Below are 6,538 nucleotides of genomic sequence, written 5' to 3' on the forward strand. Positions count from 1 at the left end.
TAAAGATAAAACATGTACAAACACATACACACACACAAACATAAGACCATTTTATTTATGAGTATATGCGCAAAACTTGCATATAAAGTACCAGCAAAGTGAATCCAACAGTACATAAAAATAATAATATGAATAATATGAAATATGGTTTATTACAGGAATATAAAGATATTTCAATATAATTAAACCTAACCACATTATTCATCACATCAGAGCAGTAAAGGAAGAAAATATTGTGTTTATTAACAAACAGCAAAAATACTTTTGAGTAAATTCAATTTTTAAAAACAAAATGAAAAATCTCTTAATAAACTTGAAATAGAAGGATGTTTCTTCATTAAGATTAAAAAATGTTACTTAATCCAGGAAAATTCATAGCAATACAGGTCTACCTCATGAAGAAAGAAAAAATGTTAAATAAACAACCTAACCTTATACCTAAAGGAGCTAGAAAAAGAACAACAAGCAAAACCTAAAGCCAGGAGAATGAAGGAAATAAAGATTAGAGCAGAAATAAATGATATAAAAACTAAAAAAAAAACAGTAGAATAGATCAATGAAACCAGGAGCTGGCTCCTTGCAAATAATCAAGAAAATTAATAAGCCTCTAGCCAGACTTACCAAGAAAAAAAAGAGAAAGGACTCAAGTAAATAAAATCACAAATGAGAGAAGAAAAATAATAACCAACACCACAGAAATACAATTATAAGAGAATATTATGAAAAACTATATGCCAACAAATTGGACAACATAGAAGTGGATAAATTCCTAGAAACATATAACCTACCAAAACTGCTGCAGGAATAAACAGAAAATTTGAACAGACCAAATACCAGCAAAGAAATTAAATCAACAATCAAAAAACTGCTGGAGTGCCTGGATGGCTAAGTTGGTTAAGCATCTGCTTTTAGCTCACATTGTGATCCTAGAGTCCCAGGATGGCCCCAGGCTCCCTGCTCACTGGGGAGTCTGCTTCTCCCTTTCCCTCTGCCCCTCCCCTCACTTGTATATTCTCTCTATATATCAGATAAATAAATAAAATATTTTTAAAAAAATCCCAAAAAACAAAAGTCCAGAGCCAGATGGCTTCACAGGCAAATTCTAGCAAACATTTAAAGAAGAGTTAATATCTATTCTTCTCAAACCTTTCTAAAAAAGTAGAAAAGAAAGGAAAACCCAAACTTATTCTATGAGGCCAGCATTATCTTGAAACCAAAACCAGACGCCACAAAAAAAGAGAACTACAGGCCAATATCCCTGATGAACATAGATGCAAAAATCCTCAACAAAATACTACCAGACCAGGAAGCCAGGGTGGTTCAGCGGTTTAGCGCTGCCTTCAGCCCAGGGCCTGATCCTGGAGACCCAGGATTGAGTCCCACGTAGGGCTCCCTGCGTGGAGCCTGCTTCTCCCTCTGCCTGTGTCTCTGCCTCTCTCTCTCTCTCTGCATCTCTGTGTCTCTCGTGAATAAATAAATAAAATATTTTTAAAAAATACTACCAGACCAAATCCAACATTTCATTTAAAAAACCATTCACCACAATGAAGTAGGATTTATTCCTAACTTGCAAGGGTGGTTTAATATTCACAAATCAACATGACACATCACATCAATAAGAGAAAGGATAAGTATCATATGATCATTTCAATAGATGAAAAAAAAAGCATTCAACATACTGGAAGTACTAGCCACAGTGATCAGACAACAAAAAGAAATAAAAGGCATCCAGATCAGTAAGGAAGAAGTAGAACTTTCACTATTTGAAGATGACACAATTAAGACTCTAACCCCACCAAGAAACTACTAGAACTGATAAATAAATGCAGTAAAGCCACAGAATACAAAATCATTGTACAGAAATCTGTTACATTTCTATATACCAATAATGATGTGCAGAAAATGAAATTAAGGCAACAATCCCATTTACAATTAATAATTGATTAATTATCCCAAAATAATAAGATACCTAGGAATAAATCTAGCCAAATAGTTGAAAGACTTGTACTCTGAAAACTATAAAACACTGATGAAATAAATTGAAGATGACAAAGAAATGGAAAGACATCCCATACTCATGGTTTGGAAAAATAAATATTGTAAAAATGTCTATACTGCTCAAATCAATCTACCCATTTAATGCAATCCTTATCAAAATACCAAGAAAATTTTTCACAGAACTAGAACAAACAATTATAAAATTTGTATGGAACCACTAAAGACCCCAAATAGCCAAAGCAATCTTGAAAAACAAAAGCAAAGCTGGAGGCATCACAATTCCAGAACTTAAGTTAGGTTGTTAAGGTTATAGTAATCAAAACAGTATGGTTCTGACACAAAAATAGTCACATAGATCAATAGAACAGAATAGAAAATGCAGAAATAAGCCCACTATTATATGGTCAATTAATCTTTGACAGAGAAGGAAAGAATATCCAATGGGGAAAAAAGTCTCTTCAATAAATGGTGTTGGGAATACTGGACAGCAACATGCAAAAGAATGAAACTGGACCCCTTTGGCAGCATACACAAAAATTAATTCAAAATGGATAAAAGACCTAAATGTGAGCTAGGAAACCATAAAAATCCTTAAGGAAAGTACAGGCAGTAATCTGTCTGACACTAGTCATAGCAACTTTTTTCTAGATAGGTCCCCGACGCAAGGGAAACAAAAGCAAAAATAAACTATGGGGATAAAATAAAAATCAAAATAAAAAGCTTCTGCACACCTGAAGAAAACAATCAACAAAACTAAAAGGCAACCTACTGAATGGGAGAAGATACTTGCAAATGACATATCCAATAAAGGGCTAGTATCCAAAATATATAAATAACTGACACAACACAACACCCAAAACACAAATAATCCAATTTAAAAATGGACAGAAGACATGAACAGACATTTTCCAAAGAAGACATCTGGATGTCTAACAGACACATGAAAAGATGCTCAACATTACTGATCATCAGGGAAATGCAAACCAAAACTACAGTGAGATATCATTTCACACTTACGGTTAAAACCGAAAATGCAAGAAACAAGTGTTGGAGAGGATGTGGAGAAAAAGGAACCCTCTTGCACTTATGGTGGGAATGCAAACTGATGCAGCCACTGTGAAAACAGTATGGCAGTTCCTCAAAACATTAAAAATAGAACTATTCTGGGACTCCTGGGCAGCTCAGTGGTTAAGCACCTGCCTTTGGCTTAGGGCATGATCCTGGAGTCCCAGGATTAAGTCCCACATCAGGCTCCTTGGATGGAGCCTCCTTCTCCCTCTGCTGTGTCTCTGCCTCTCTCTGTGTGTGTCTCTCATGAATAAATAAATAAAATCTTTAAAAAAAATAGAACCATTCTATGATCCAATAATCATACCACTGGATATTTACTCCAAAAATACGAAAACACTAATTCAAAGGGATACATGCATCCCTATGTTTATACTGGCATTATTTACAATAGGCAAATTATGGAAACAGCCCAGTGTCCATGAATGGATGAATGGATCAAGAAGATGTGGCATTTATATGCAATGGAATATTACTCAGCCATAAAAAAGAATGAAATCTTGCCATTTGTAATGACATGGATGGAGCTGGAGAGTGTAATGCTTTTTGTTGTTGTTGTCGTTAGAACAACTCTGCAAAATAAAATTCCGGTTTATTGTTGGACAGCATTGTTTCACACATATATCAAACAGGCAAAAAAAAATAAACAGCAACTTCACAGACAAAAAAGGAAAAAAGAAACCTTTTATCTTTGGCCTTTTTAACCATCTCATACAAACCAACTACTTAGAGTACAGCTAAGTACATACACAAAAAAAGTTACTAGAATGCTCAGAATAAGGTTTTTTGTTGTTGGTTTTGCTTTTTTTACGAGGTGTTTTTTCTCCTTTGAGATTATAATGAACATGGTCACACCACAAGTAAAGTCAGAAGTAGGACAGAGAATGCTCTGAAGGCTGGTTTGATCATCCAAGATCATTAAAAATGGCTGGTCCCCAACAATGTGTACAAAAATATAAAATGTAAATAAAAAATACAAACAAATTTCCATTTTTAAAGTACTTCTAAGAAAAAAAAAGCAGGGCCTTGGAAGCTTTTGGTTCTTTTTTCCTCCCCTGTTGCAAATTCACATTGTGGTTTTGGTTGGGTGGCAAGAGTGTGTGTCATCTGCGGGTGGCGCTGCCCTCGTTGGGCAGTCAGGCGGGATTCTACTCGAAGGCGACCACGTTTAGATTCTGAGATGGGAAGTGGAGGGTGAATAGGTCATGGTGGTCTATTTTTTGTTGTTAAGTTTAACTTTTCCTTTTTTGCTGTCTAGTCATCCTCATCAGTCTTCTGCTTCTTGGTGTCCACGTTGTCATCCTCATCATCTTCAGTGGCCCATTTGCCTGTAGCTGCCTCAGCTTCCTCATCTTCATCTCCATCCTCTTCCGCTCCATCACCTTCCTCCTCCTCTTCCTCCCCTCCTTCCTCCTCTTCTTCATCTACCTCACTGTCAGCCTCCTGTTCCCCATTTGCCTTATTAGCATTCCCATTAGCAGGTGTGTCTCTTCCATTCTCTGCCTCCTCCACAACTGCCTTCTTTTCCTTTAAGTCCTTGGTGGTGATCTCGGAGCTGGTGTCCTTGGCTGGGGCATGCTGGTGATCCGTTGCAGCGGATTGAAAAGAGAGCAAGAGTTCCAGGACTCCAGCGAGAAAGCTGCGGGAGGCCAAGGGGGCGGAGGTGGTTGCGGTGAACTGGAAGCCCGACTGGGAACAATGCAAAGACGGCTTTTCAGAGCAGCCAGTGGGGGCCAGAGAGTGTAATGCTAAGCAAAATAAGTCAGTCAAAGACAATAACAACACGATTTCACTCATATGTAGAATTTAAGAAACAAAACAAAGGAATAAAGGGGGAAAAAGAGAGAGAGAGAAACAGACTCTTAACCACAGAGAACAAACTGATGGTTACCAGAGGGGAGCTACCTGGCAGGATGGGTGAAATAGGTGATGGAGATTAAGGAGTGCCCTTGTCCTGATGAGCACTGAAGGACTGAAATAAAACATTCAGGGAGCCTGAGTGGCTCAGCCATTGAGCCTGTCTGTGTTTGGCTCAGGGTGTGATCCCAGAGTCCTTGGACCGAGTCCCACATCTGGCTCCCGCGAGGAGCCTGCTTCTCCCTCTGCCTGTGTCTCTGCCTCTCTCTGTGTCTCTCATGAATAAATAAATAAATAAATAAATAAATAAATAAATAAATAAACCTTTTAAAAATAAAATAAAAATAATTCAAATAAAAAAATAAATGGAATATCAAAAAAAAGTTTCTTAATTCAAATGCCCATATCTTACTTAAGGATAAGACACTGAGAGCATTTCCTTTAAAGTCGGAGGTAAAACAAGAACTCCCCCTACAATCAGCATTATTAACATTTTCTAGGAATGCTATCAATAAAATACAAAAACTTAATTAGAAAAATGATTAGAAAGGATACATAATTATAATTCTTATTAATTATATGTTTGTCTTCTTAGAAATGCCAATATAATCAATCAACTGAAAATCTAAGAAAGTGGCTGTATACAAAAAAAATCCACAGCCTTCCCAGTTAACAGCAATAACCCATGAGATAATATGATATATGAAATAATTGGAAATAATCTCACTAAGAAGTACATAAGACCTATTCAAAGAAAACTCCATGAATAAGCTGAGAGATTTTAAAAATTAGAATAAATGGCCACAAAGTGCCTCAATAATAAGCATAAGGCTGATCATCATAAAGATGTTGGTTCTTGGGATGCCTCAGTGGCTCAGTCAGTTAAAGCATCTGCCTACAGCTCAGTTCAGGATCCTAGGGTAGGGAGCCTGCTTCTCCCTCTCCCTCTGTCTGCTACTCTCCTATTCTCTGTCAAATAAATATAAATATAATTAGTTAATTTTAATTAATTAAAATCTTTTTTTTAAAAAAAAAAGATGTTGGTTCTTCCCTAAATTATATCTGTAAGACAATTTCAATCAAATTGATAGAGGAAAAATTAATTGTTCTATTGGAAAAACAAAATAAAGTAAGAACATTTTTTCAAAGTTGATATCAAAATGAACTCCAAATGTATTCAAGAGTTAATTTCCTTTGTTAAAAAAAAAACCTGTAAGAATATTTAAAGCATTGTAAATATAAGGTGGAATATCAATCTACTGTCAGGATAATAAAGGACTTTCCAGCATAAAAGCAATGGGGGAGAAAAGGAAAGTATTGATAGTTAAATACATAAAGGCCACAAGAAAGATAATAAACAAAATGAAAACAGGAAAGATTTCAACAAATACGATGGATAAAGCATTCATATAGAAGGACTCTTACTGAACAAGGAACATAAACAGATAAGTCACAAAATAAGATACACAAATGGTCACTCAGCATGTGAAAATAATATTGAGGCTTATCATGATCTAAGAACTAATCAGATCATCTCCTAAAACTCTTGTCAGCACTGAATATTACCCATTTCCTCTCCTTTTTTTTTTTTAAACATTTGCCGGTTTGATAGGAG

The 6,538-nt window shown here is 35.9% G+C and overlaps 1 pseudogene; it reads right to left on the bottom strand.

Annotated features, from left to right (window-relative positions):
- Nucleotides 1–4,137: 4,137 nt before the first annotated feature.
- LOC144308029 (prothymosin alpha pseudogene) lies at nt 4,138–4,974 on the bottom strand (annotated as a pseudogene).
- Nucleotides 4,975–6,538: the final 1,564 nt, after the last annotated feature.

This window comes from Canis aureus, chromosome X (assembly GCF_053574225.1).
Source record: "Canis aureus isolate CA01 chromosome X, VMU_Caureus_v.1.0, whole genome shotgun sequence".
NCBI classification, from domain to species: Eukaryota; Metazoa; Chordata; class Mammalia; order Carnivora; family Canidae; genus Canis; species Canis aureus.